Here is a 13,086-nt window from a genome sequence, read left to right on the forward strand (position 1 = left end):
CGGCAGCAATGCAGAGCTCTCCAGCAGAGGAGTTCATGTAATCTCTGAATAGAAAGAGGGACCCAGCATAGACTGACCGGGAACTCTTGGATCTGATCGGTGTGTGGGGCGAGGAGTCTGTGCTTTCGGAGCTGCGCTCCAAAAAACGGAATGCAAAGACCTACGAGAAGGTCTCCAAAGCCATGACAGACAGAGGTTACTGCCGGGATGCAACGCAGCGCCGCGTGAAAATCAAGGACCCCAGACAAGGCTACCAAAAAATCAAAGCGGCAAACGGACGCTATGGAGCCTGCCACCACTGCCCCACCAGTGACCGTGGACTCTGACGATGGGACAGTGTCGACGGCCAGTTCCTCGGCGATGTTCGCGGATGGGGAAGATGAGGAAGGGTTTGTGGAGGACGAGGCAGGCGACAGCGCTTACAACGCTGGTTTCCCTGACAGCCAGGATCTCTTCATCACCCTCACGGAGAGCCCCTACGAACCCTCCCCGGCCGTTAACCCGGACCCTGAATCAGGGGAAGGATCACTCGGTAAGTGCTTTAAACATGTAAACTTTTATTCTTAATATAACAGGAATCTGAAGTATGTGAAAAGGAGGTCTCTATATATATGGGAATAGAACAGAAATTCTCCTGGGAGATCTCCACGAAGCTCTCCTAGAGGTAATCGAAAAGCCTCCGCAGGAGGTTCCTGGGGAGAGCTGCCTTATTGGGTGCTCCGTAGTAGCACACCTTTCCGTGCCAGGCTTTCATGAGGTACTCAGGGAGCATTGCCTCCCCGAGCACGGCTGCATAGGGCCCTGGTTTGTGCTGGCTTTCACGCAGCATGCGCTCTCTATCTCCTTCAGTGACCCTCCTCAGGGCAATCTCGCTCGGCGACTCCTGCATCTAATTAGGAAAATTACCGTAATGTTACGCCTGGTCCAAAGTATTTTAAAAAAATCTCCGGACAGACGGCGTAGCAGAGAGTCAGCACGCTGCTGCGTGACAAGCGTAACGGGAAGCCAAAGAATCAAATGGACGCTCATGGAGGGAAGGAGGGGGGGGGGCTGAGGACGCAAGCTATCCCACAGTTCCCGCTGTGTCCGAAAATCATTTGCATTCTTGGCTGACCTCCAAATGCTTCTAGGGTCAAACACAGGGTCCATGGTGGTTCAGGGCATAGCTCGTCAATGTACAGCCACCCCCCACCCCCAGAAGGAAAAGGGAAAGAAATCGTCTCTTGACTCTTGTAAATGTCACCCTATGTGTACTGAATGCTGCTGGTAGACGCGATGCTGCGGCACGCTACGGTAGCATCCTCGTCCCCCCTTCCCCGTCTCATGGTTGACTGATGGTGCAATACGACTGGTACCCGTCCTCATCATCAGCCTTGCGGTAGATGATGTAGTGCAATAGGACTGCTACCTGTCCTCATCATCAGCCCATAGGTAGATGGCCTGCTAACCGTCTTCATCATAGCAACAGGGGGCTGAGCTCCATCAGCCCCCGCCCTTCATGTGTAAAGAAAAGATTCTGTAATGCCTGGACTATCATAGCAGCTGGAGGCTGCCTTACCCTCATTCCATTTCCCTAACAAGTCACTGTTTCTTGTTCCTGCATTCCTTATTACTTCAGCATACAAATGGGGGGACACTACAACTACACTGTCTGTGCCTTTGCAACCCCTTGAGGCCTAGCCCGACTAGCTCAGTCGGTAGAGCATGAGACTCTTAATCTCAGGGTCGTGGGTTTGAGCCCCACGTTGGGCGTTCAGTCTTGCACTCTTCGACATCACTCTCTCCCTTAGAGTCTCAGAGCATAACAGAATCCACTCTTTGTTCTCTCAACCAGCTGAGGAAGTCTCGGACCTTTAGTACATCATGAAGACAAGACACATTGACAATTCCATGGTCCTAAGAGAGTTGAGTCTCTTCTAGCCCAGGCAAGAGAGGGAAAAAATAACCTTTCAGAAGCTGATTGCCCCCCACCCCCTGAGCAGCCATCTAGAGCTTCTCTACTTATTTCTATATCTTTGCCAGCGCTCAGTAGTTGAGGTAACTGCTTCTTTCTCAAATCCTCCACCAGCCCTCTTCATTGGGATGGAGATTGCTTAAGGCTGACGATTCCAACCACATCTTATTCATCCCTCGTACATTTCTGTAAGCCCATGGAGAGTAAAACAAGATAGCAATAAAACTGTTTAAAAAAAAAAAAAGACATGGCCTCAATGTATAACAATACTGGAAATTGTTTTAATATGTTTTCTGTTTCTTTTTCATATCAGTGCTAAAAATAGGAAGGGAACCGTAAGGAAACGAAGAGCTCAGAGCTTGTGTTAACCCTCTTTGAAGACGAACAAATGGCCTCAGTTGGACAGAAAGTAGGCCTAGAAAGTCAAGCTCAACCCCCCCAAAAGCAATCTCCCTGGTGGTCTAGTGGTTAGGATTTGGCGCTTTCACGGCCTGGGTTCGATTCCCAGTCAGGGAGTTAGCCTCTTCAATAAAAGTCTACCTTGCCTTCCTCGCTTGGAGTTCAACCGGAAGAATGCAACTTCCTGGCCTCCTTCAGAATGCTTGGAAACTCTTTGGAGGCCATGGGGAAAGCAAAGCTTCCAACTACTACAATATGGCTATCTGCACCCTTTTACACAAATACACTTACTTGTGCAAACAATTTAGTTTTTCCTTCTTACCTAGCCTAACCTAAATTAGAACAACATTGCACTTTGACCCAAGATCTTTTTTTTTTCTTTTCACTTTTCTTGGTGAAACCAAACCAAACCAAACAATCATTTTGGGTCCACCAAAATATTTCACTAAATATAATATTCATCCAAAAACCTTTCACCCAGCGCTATATACAAGTCTTTGGAAGTAACCACCCCGGAGAAAGATCATTAAGCTTTTCCATTCCTAAGATCTAGCCGCTGAAGGCTTCTGAGCATGGGCTATGGGCCTTTCACCTCTAGGCCAGTGGTTACCCTCTTGCTCAGGTGGCTACTGATGAAAGGCAACGTGGTTTAGTGGCAGATCCATTTCAGCCTCCCTCTTCCAATGTCTACAGGAGGGTGTTTGTTTCGCATTGCATCTAAGAATCAAATCAATTCTCTTGAAACCTCAACCTGGAATCAAGGTGATTGTAGGTCAAGGAAGGAAGTTTTGTTCATCCTGTTCTAGTAAATGCTCAAAGTTGTGATGGTTCTTGGAGCTTCCAGACACATTGGCCAGAATTTTCAGAAGGTCTCACACCCACCGCTAGGGCCAGATTTTCAGAAGAACTAGGCTCCCAGTTAGGCACTAAAATCTTTAGCCAGATTGTCAAAAAGGCTCAACCTATTTTTCCAAAAGATGAGTTATTTTGGAAAAAAGCTTGTAAAGATTGTGGGTGCTGGTTACTTGTCTATGTGGCCCACACTGCTGGAGTTGGAGGTTCACCATTGTTTTCTCAGAATGCGGTGTCCGTAGTCTGCCTCAGTTCTGGTGTCCATCTTTTATTCTCCTAATAAATCAGCAGGGAGACCAAAACAACATCGGACTCACAGGGCTCCCGGAAACCTGCCAATTTGGCTCACGGTGAAGGTGTATACAAATCATCTGTGCTGTGGAAGGGCTCTGGGAGTTGAAAGAGTTGTGAATTTAACCCTCTAGGTTTCGGGCCTAATCTGAAACTGTTTCAAAACCAATTCCTTAAATAGACCATAGTTTGAAGCATCAGCAATAGGCATCTTACTGAATATATCCAGAGCTTTCCCAGCCAATTTGGCAACCAAAGTTGTCATCTTCCCTTTCCCGAATAAGCACTTTGTCTGTCCTCCGGGCAACACGCTTAAAAATCACTACCAGTGTCTCAAAGCAATCAGCTGTGCACATATCCTGCTCGACTACGCCACTGTGATGGGTTCGGTCACAGAGATCCCCTTGGGACTGAAATTACTTCCGAGCCCGTTTTCCCTGCCAGCTTGGGACTCCAGAACCCTGCCTTGTTGAGCCAGACACCCTAGCCTGCTGCAACACAGACCCAGGCTCTGGGCCACACCCCCAAAGCTGCAGACTTTAACTCAAAAGAGCTCAGCACCTGTCTCCAGCACCCAGCTCCCAGTGGGATCCAAAACCCCAAATAAATCCCTTGTACTCTCTATAAAGCTTATACAGGGTAAATTCCTAAATTCTTCACCCTCTAGGTCACGGATAGAGAGAGATGCACAGCTGTTTGCTCCCCCAGGGATTAATCACTTCCTCTGGGTTTATTAATAAACAAAAGTCATTTTTATTAAGGTTAAAAAGTAGGAGTTAAGTGATTTCAAGTAATAACAGACAGAACAAAGGAAGTCACCAAGCAAACTAAAACAAAACACGCAAGCCTAAGCCTAATACATTAAGAAACTGATTCCAGGGAATAGCTCACCCTCAGAGGTGTTCCAATCAGCTTCTTTCACAGACTAGACTCCTGCCTAGTCTGGGCCCAATCCTTTCCCCTGCTTCGGTCTTTGTTACTTCCAGCAGACATCTTAGGTTTTCTCATGACTGGCAGGGGTTTTCTCATGACTGGCAGCCCCTTTGTCCTGCTTCACCCCCTTTTATAGCTTTGGCATAAGGCGGGAATCTTTTGTCTCTCCGGGTCCTCACCCTTCCTTCTAAACGGAAAAATACCAGATTTAAGATGGATTCCACTATCGTGGTCTCTGTAAGACCCCTAGTTTCCATTCTTCCTGGGTTGGCCCACACGTACACAGGAAGGTTTGCAGGTCAATAAACCATTTACAACCAATTGTCAATGGGAGCCGTCAAGGTTTTAAACCACCATTAGTGGCCCACGCTTTGCACAATTACAATAGGACCTCAGAGTTAGACTTCATATTTCCAGCTTCAGAGACAAGAATGAGACATGCATACAAATAGGAGGCATATATTCAGTAGGTTAGAACCTTTGTTATGATACCTTACAAGAGACCTTTTGCATCAAGCATATTCCACTTACATCATACTCACACTTATAAACATCTTTTCATAAAACGTATGGAGTGCAACGTCACTGGGTGCCCTACCTACCCTGCTTTCGCTGCTTCCTGATGGCACAGAATTGACAACAAAAGAGCCAGGCTAGGAGGCTTCTAAAACCGAGAGAGCTGTTCTATCGCGTCCACATCCTCTCAGGAGGTGTCAAACCCCCTCTCTCCGTTTCCATCCCCCAAATCCTATCAGCTCAATGCGTTTTGTCCCTGGAAGAGCCTCGAGGGAGGCAGAAGAAGCGGAGAGGATTGCGTTGGGGGTAAATAAAACAGAGACGAGTTGTTCCTCTTGGGATTTTGGTGTGTTTCCCTGGTGATCCTGACGGAGGAACGGGAAGCATAATTCCATTTTTTTCAATGCCTCGGATTGGGTTCAGCTGGTGAACTCTCTGCTCTTGTTCTCACAGGGGAATGGAGACTGGACCGGTTTCCCAATTTGGACAGAAAGTGGCTTGCCAAAGCTGAGGAGAGCCTGCTTCCTGCCTGCACCGAGTTGACAAACTGGGGAAGCCAAAGCTGAGAGACCCCGTAGACGAAGTCAGAATGCTATCCGCTCACATGGAGGGGGAGCACAAGCCCTCCCTGGGTTTCTCTGCCCAAATTATAATCAGTTGAGTGATTTTCCTGGACGAGCCTCTAGGTAGGCAGAAGAAGAAGTGAAGAGGGTTGCGATGGGGTAAATGAAAGCCGAGGACTCTTCCTCTTGAGATGTCTTTGTCTTGCTCTTGTGATTCTGATGGATGAACCTAAAGCGTCATTTGAGCGTGTTTCAGTGCTTTTCCTCGGGCTCAGGTTGTGATGCTGAGCACAGGGGTTCCTTCACTCTCTCTGCTTGGACCCTCTGTAATGGGGAACGGACCAGCTTTCGAAACAGCCTAGTGGAGCTGAACGAAAACAGCAATAAACATCCAGGTTCACCCTAGATTAATCTTTTTTCCCCAATTTTCTTGGGGAAACAAAACAAAAACATGGTTTTCTTAAGAACTCAACACCCATTCAGGCTCCAAACTCTTTTGCAAGATTTCCAGAAGGGCTCAACACCCTGAGTGCTGAGCTAGTTTGGGAAAAAAACCCAAACAAGGCCGGTACCGATGGTGAGTGCTGGCTGCTTTACTCTGTGGCCCACCGTGCGGGAGTTTGAGGTTCTCATTAAGCTAAGTGTCTCTATTCTGCCTCTGTCCTAGTGTCCATCTAATAAGTGAGGGGGGAGATTAGAACACCTCAGAAGGCACAGGGTTGTAGGAAACCTGAAACTTTAGATGAGGGTGATGGTGTCTAAAAACCAGATGTGATGTAGGTGTTGAACGAGAGATGGCCCTCTTCTGCTTCCCAAAGGCTTTGGCCGCAGCAACAGCCCTGGGAAAAGCCCTGGCTCTCCTCACCTGCCCTTGCCCAGCAGGACGCCTTTTCGGGCCTACACAGCTCCTCACACAACACCCGCCTGGGACCTTGCCCTCACCTACCAGCTCAGCAGCACCTTTTTTCCTCTCAAAACCTCCTCTTGACACCCTCCCCCTTCCACACTTCACACTCACCTCATCACAGACTCACCCACGGCCCCTTTGGCTTCTCAAGCGCCTCTGGAGGGACGCAGCTTCCCAGGCACGCAGATCCTTCCCTTCAACGCGCACTGGACGGACATTCCAAACACAGCCCTTTCCAGGAGGGAATGCGTTGCTTTTGGACCCTGGCGCCCAGCAAGAAGTCCTGGTACTCTTTTTCTGACCGATGGACCCCACTGACTTGCCTTTACCAAGCAGAAACTAAGGATCGGCTGATGGCTCTCTTTGCAAACGGACGCCATCAGACTGAGCCACGAGGCGTGCTGCAGGATAGCCCCTCCCCACCAAAAAGCAATGCCGTGACCTGGATTCGAACCGAGGCTGCTGCAGCCACAGCGCAGAGTATTAACCACTATACGATCACAGCCAGGCGCTGGGGGCGTAGGCAGCAACCCCGTGAAAAATGCTCAGCTCTGTGCTCTCGGGGCGGCCACCTACCTCGCCGACGTCACAGGTATTTCTCAAGTCTCCCCATTACAGTCACAGGTAAAATGCTGAGCAAAGGAAAAAATAGAGGAAGCCAATCCCATGCCTGTCCCTTTTTCTGTCTTTCTCCACCCCTGGACCAAGTCCCTCCCCGTTTGTCTGGGCCATTGTCCTCATGCCCCTGTCCAGCCTATTTCCCTTTGCATTTTTCCGTGGAGAGGAATGTTTATGAGTTTGTACCCAATTTTTTAAGGCTTTGCTTTGGCAAGGCTGTTGCCTGCTGTGAGAAAAACAGAAGGGGGCTACCTGAACTGGTGTCACTGGCTGAAGCTTTTCTATAGTATATGAAAAAAGCTCAGAGCTCTGAAAATGGTTTTTTTTCTTTAAGATTCTCATGTTAGTGAGATGGTTTCCTAGCTAGCAGGGGACTGTTTTGTGATGTGCATTCTGCTGACTCTTTGGTTTTGTATGTTTTTGGAAGGAACGGTGGAGGAGAGTATCACGGTTGAAGAGCAGCAAAGAAATGCGTTGTTGTTTGTGTTAACGTTTGGTTTGTCCTAAGAGTGTATGGTTTGGAGTCATTTGTAACTCTTTGGTTAGTTATTGGTAACGGCTTCTTATTGGGCCCCTGAGTTGAAAAGCTGCTCTTGCAGATTTTAGTTTGTCATTGTTGGAAGGTCAGTTCAAGAGCTGCTTTCTTAGTCTAGTCCGTGAGGGTTCTTCCGCCGCCCTCCTTAATATACCTTCCAGAAGGTGATTGCATGGTTTCCCTCTTCTTCCCACCGAAGAGAAATTGTCCATCCCTTTCCTGTTGGGAAAACACCAGTGTTTTAACTTAGGAAACGGTCAACGTTTTGCCCAGACGAGGGCTAGTTCATAGGAGCAGAAGAAGAGGAAGGTTGTGGCCCTTTGAGTCAGATTCCTAGCGTTTCAGGCCAGAAGGAACCAGCCGATCACCTCAGAGGGACTAAGGGGCACCAATGCCCCAAATGGCGAGGAATTGCTTTGATCCAATTGACTGTCTGTTTGAGCTAGGTCTGCGGGAAGGAGCAGAAAAGAGCCTCGGGGCTGCGGAATAGCGCTTGCATAGGCTTTCTTTGCCCTGTTTTGCTGTAAGAGTTAACCGTGAGAGATTGGTAGTCCAGGTCAGTGGGTGGGTTTATGGAAATTAGGAGTATAGAGGGGAAACTAGGGAGAGGAAGGCGTCTGCAAGACTTGTCTGTCTTTGAACAGAATTGTGTGTTAAGGGTTCTTGCTTTGAAGTCTTCCACTGGAGTCATTTCACCCACGAAAGCTCATGCTGCAAAACGTCTCTTAGTCTGTAAGGTGCCACAGGACTCTTTGCTGCTTTTACAGATCCAGACTAACACGGCTACCCCTCTGATACTTGTAATTTGGGAAGTGTGGCTTCAAGTGTCTGATCTCGCTAACCAACAGCAGGAATTGCAGGGTTTCTTCTGAGCACGAAACAAGCGGGCAGTGTTGCTTTAATGCAGCTGTTGTTTGCCGTTGATGATCATTCCTGCTTTCCTTTTGGAGAGTAGCGAGGGGGATAACACGGACTGAGTGGTTAGACCTTACAAAGCAACTTTAAAAATGTGTTTTTGGGTTTTTCTGTTTCATGAATCTGTTTATAGTTTTTGTTGATAGTCTGTTTAATTGCAAAACTTAATTTGTTTTGATAGGATTTGGAAGAGAAGTAAATCTTGTTTGAAAAGGATGTTTTAAAGGTTTCTAATTCAGTACTTACTAAAAAATTTTTAATATTCCTTTATGCTGCTATATCTTTTTCTCTTGTAATCTATGTCAGAATTTAGGTGGGGTCCTGTGTCTGCACTTTCTCTTCTTTTTCTACTTTCTTCTCTGCTTTACTTTTCTTCCCTTTCCATTTTTCTGGAAGCCCCTAGTTTTACTCCTACTGCTCTGGCAGGGGGTACGCAGTTTGCTCTTGGCCCCAAGCCCATCAGACAATCCACACAGGATCTGAGAGTTGCTATCGCCTGGCCCTATAGTGGGTAGAGGGTGGAATGGGGAGAAAAGCGGCTCACACAGAGCCCCTGCCATTGGGGAGAATGGAGGACCTTGCTATGGGTGGAATCAAACACACAGAACCCCTGCCATGGAGAAAGACTGGGGAACCCTGGAATGGGTGGAGGGGTTTACATGAGGGATTTGCATATGTCAACATCTCCCATGCCCCACTGGGTGTTTTCCTTCCCATCTTGTTTCTTCTCTTTTCTGTTACTCTTTTTTTCTGTCTGAGGTAAATGAAAAATCCACACCCCTGAGCTGACCTAAACCCTCCTACAGTAACTCCTCACTTAAAGTCATCCTGGTTAACCTTTTGTTATGTTGCTGATCAATTAGGGAAAATGCTTATTTAAAGTTGTGTAATGCTCCCTTCTAATGTTGTTTGGCAGCTGCCTGCTTTGTCTCCTGCTTGCAGGAAGAGCAGCCCGTTGCAGCTAGCTGGTGGGGGCTTGGAACCAGGATGGATCGGGCAACCCCCTATCAGCTCCCCACTCCCCTAAGTTCCTTGCGCAGCAGCTGCCTGCAGTTCAGCTGTGTCCCCCTGCCATGTGCTGCTCCTGCCCTCTGCCTTGGAGCTGCTCCCCGAGATTCCTGCTTGCTGTGCCGGGGGGAGTGAAGGAAGGGGGGACTAATCTCAGGGTGTCCCCCTACCCCCTGCTCCTGCTAATCTCAGGGTGTCCCCCTACCCCCATCTTCCATAGAGCAGGGCTCAGGAGGGAGAGAGCTTGCAGCAGCTGGGATCACAGCAAGCTGATCTAATTAACAAGGCAGTGTACTTAAGGGAAATGTGCATACCTCCCTCCATTCCTGCTGCCTTGCAGAGTGGGAGAGTTAACCCTTGAGGGCTCAGCCAATTGCTAGTTCATCATTTAGCAGTAAGGGAAATATCCCACCCTCTAACTCCTCCACCTCAACCAAGCTTCACAATCATCATCACTGTGTACCAGTATTAAACTGTTTGTTTAAAACTTATACTGTGTGTGTATATATATATATATATATATATACACACACACACAGTCTTTTGTCTGGTGAAAAAAATTTCCCTGGAACCTAACCCCCTCATTTACATTAATTCTTATGGGGAAATTGGATTTGCTCAACATTGTTTCACTTAAAGTCACATTTTTCAGGAACATGACTACAAGGTTAGGTGAGGAGTTACTGTATAGACTGCTAGTTGTAAAAGCAAGAGGGGAGAACACAGACTGAGTGGTTAGATTTTGTATACTGAATAAAAGAAGGCATTTTTGTAGTGAACCAGAAATCTAATTATGAGGAAGGTTAGATATAATAGCTTTATTTAGAAACTTGTATAACGCTTAGGTGCAGATAGTTTGGTTTTCTTTTTGCTGGGGTGGGTTTTGAGTAAATCATTAGTCTGCTTGGTTTCTTTCATAATCTGAAGTGGATTGAGCATCTAAATCCTTCTACTCCTCTCCTCTCCCCCTCAAATGTGAAGGGGAACAGCCTCAACCTTTTGTCTTATTCTGCTTTGTAGGAGAAAGATGCTCTATTTAAATAGTCATGATCAATTTAGGTTAATTCTTATGCTGAATGGCGGGTAGGAGAGGGTATAAATCATTTAAGACTCTTGCCCCACTCACTGTGTGGCCTGTGTTTTTCTTTGTTTTAAAATGAGACTGTCTAGTTTTTATGTAAATATATTTGGGTGGTTTCATTCATATTTATATTGTTATGAATTTCATGTGCTCTTGTCTCACAGCAGACATGGGGGAAAAAGCCTGTGGCAATGGACTTTGCAAAATTATAGACTGGTGATTCTCAACCTGTGGCCCAATCAGCAGCTGCGGCCGATGTGACATCCTCAGGGCCATACAGGTAGTATATATTGTGTGGATTCTGCTCACATAACACAGAGAAAGTTGCCTATGCAGCTCACAATAGTAAATAGGGTCAGACCAGAAGATATCTTCTTTCCAAGTGGGAATTGTGCAGGGAGGAACAACAGACCTAGTGCAGCTGTGTTGCCACTGTCTGCTAGCACTGAAATGGTTCAGAATGCCTTGGTTTAAGTGGCACCAGTTCTAAAAGTAAGGGTGATTTAGTGCTGTGGTTCTCAAACAGGGGTATCCAATGGTCTTCCAGGGGGTACAGCAACTCATCTAGATATTTGCCTAGTTTTACAACAGGCTACATAGAAAGCACTCGCAAATTTGTAACAAATTAAAATTCATACATTGATTTGTTTATACTGTTCTCTATACTATACACTGAAATGTAAGTACAATACTTATATTCAAGGGATTTATTTTTATAAATATTGCATCTGATTTTGTAAGCAAGTAGTTTTTAAGTGAGGTAAAACTTGGGGGTATGCAAGAGTAATCAGACTCCTGAAAGGGGTACAGTTGTCTCTAAAGGTTGAGAGCCACTGATTTAGTGCAGGTACCACCGGTAACATAGAACCCTGCAAAAACTTCTAGTGCAGATGAATTTGAGAGCAAGCCAGAGAGAAACAGCTGCGGAGCATGCTAGAAAGGGCTGACCTGTCCGCATTGTCTGTGCCTGACAAGCTGTCATGTGGCACAGAGGAGTCTGTGAAAGGTATCGCAAAGCAAGAGGGTTTGATTAATTGCTAGAACTCCACATGCTAATCAGGAGGTGTGTTTCTGTAAATAGCGACATAAACATCTTCTAATGGACAGTGTTCTAAAGCTGTCTCAATTGTGCTTTAATGAAATGGGAACCTGGTTTTAGATTTTTGTGAAACGGGTGAAACCCGTTGTATGAAAACATTCACCGTGGGAAGAAAGCTTGTGCACATTAGCCTGGGTGTGTAGCCGAGCACAGCTTTGTTAAGACTATACTTTCAGGGATCATTTCTATAGTTTGTAACTAGAGAAGTGTGGTTGAAAGTGTCTGACCTTGCTACCCACGATGAGGAGTTAAAGTGTTCTCTTCTGAGCATGAAGTGAGTAGACAGTGGTGCTTTAATGCATCTGCTGTCTGCTATTGATGAGTGTTCTTGCTTTCCTTTTATAAATAAATGTTTTGGTTTTCTTTTCTGTTATCTGAATTTGTTTAAAGCTTTTGTGCAGTTCTGTTTAGTGGCAAGTCTTAATTTGATTTAGTAGAATTTGGAAGAGAAGTAAAGTTGTGAACATGGTGTTTTAAAGGTTTCTAGTTCAGTTCTTACTGAAAGATTTTTAAAATTTCTTTATGCTGCTCTCTCTCTTTTTTTCTTGTAATCTATTTAAGAATTTAGGTAGGGTTCTGTGTCTGCAAGTTCTCTTCCTTTTCCACTTTCTTCTCCGCTTCTCTTTTCTTCCCTTCCCATTTTTCGGGAAGCCCCTATTTTTTACTTCTCCTGCTCTGGCAGGGGTATGCAGTTTGCTCTTGGCCCCAAGCCCATCAGACAATCCACACAGGATCTGAGAGTTGCTGTCTCTTGGCCATATAGTGGGTAGAGGGTTCTAAAGCTGTGTCAGGGTATGTCTACACTATGGGATTATTCCGATTTTACAGAAACCGTTTTTTGGAAACAGATTATATAAAGTCAAGTGAACGCGGCCACACTAAGCACATTAATTTGGCAGTGTGCGTCCATGTACCGAGGCTAGTATCGATTTCCAGAGCATTGCACTGTGCGTAGCTATCCCATAGTTCCTGCAGTCTCCCCCACCCATTGGAATTCTGGGATGAGATCCCAATGCATGATGGGGCAAAAACAGTGTCGTGGGTGATTCTGAGTAAATGTCGTCAGTCAATCCTCCCTCCATGAAAGCAACAGCAGACAATCATTTTGCGCCCTTTTCCTGGGCAGATTGCCTGGGCAGACACCATAGCACGGCAACCATGGGGCCAGTTCAGCCTTTTTTCACCGTCACTGTATGTCTACTGGATGGTGCTGAGAGACGTGGTACTGCAGTGCTATACAGCAACATTCTTTTGCTTTTTGTAAGTTAGCAAAGATGGTTACCAACCATACCATACTGTACTGTCTGCTGCTTTGCAAGTTGACAATGATAGTTATCAATTATACTGTACCACCTGCTGCTGTCCTGGGTGCTCCTGGCCGGTCTCAGTGAGATCGGCCAGAGATGCACGGACAA

General features: G+C 46.4%; 2 non-coding genes and 1 pseudogene across 2 annotated transcripts; all 3 read left to right on the forward strand.

Annotated features, from left to right (window-relative positions):
• Window positions 1–1,679: 1,679 nt before the first annotated feature.
• Window positions 1,680–1,752, forward strand: TRNAK-CUU. Its single transcript has one exon. It is a non-coding gene; the product is annotated as a tRNA-Lys (tRNA).
• Window positions 1,753–8,333: 6,581 nt separating this feature from the next.
• Window positions 8,334–8,550, forward strand: LOC123357422. Its single transcript, XR_006575552.1, has one exon. It is a non-coding gene; the product is annotated as a small nucleolar RNA U3 (small nucleolar RNA).
• Window positions 8,551–11,831: 3,281 nt separating this feature from the next.
• Window positions 11,832–12,030, forward strand: LOC123357421 (annotated as a pseudogene).
• Window positions 12,031–13,086: the final 1,056 nt, after the last annotated feature.

Source organism: Mauremys mutica, unplaced genomic scaffold (assembly GCF_020497125.1).
Source record: "Mauremys mutica isolate MM-2020 ecotype Southern unplaced genomic scaffold, ASM2049712v1 000570F_np12_subseq_75489:163312_obj, whole genome shotgun sequence".
NCBI lineage: Eukaryota > Metazoa > Chordata > Testudines > Geoemydidae > Mauremys > Mauremys mutica.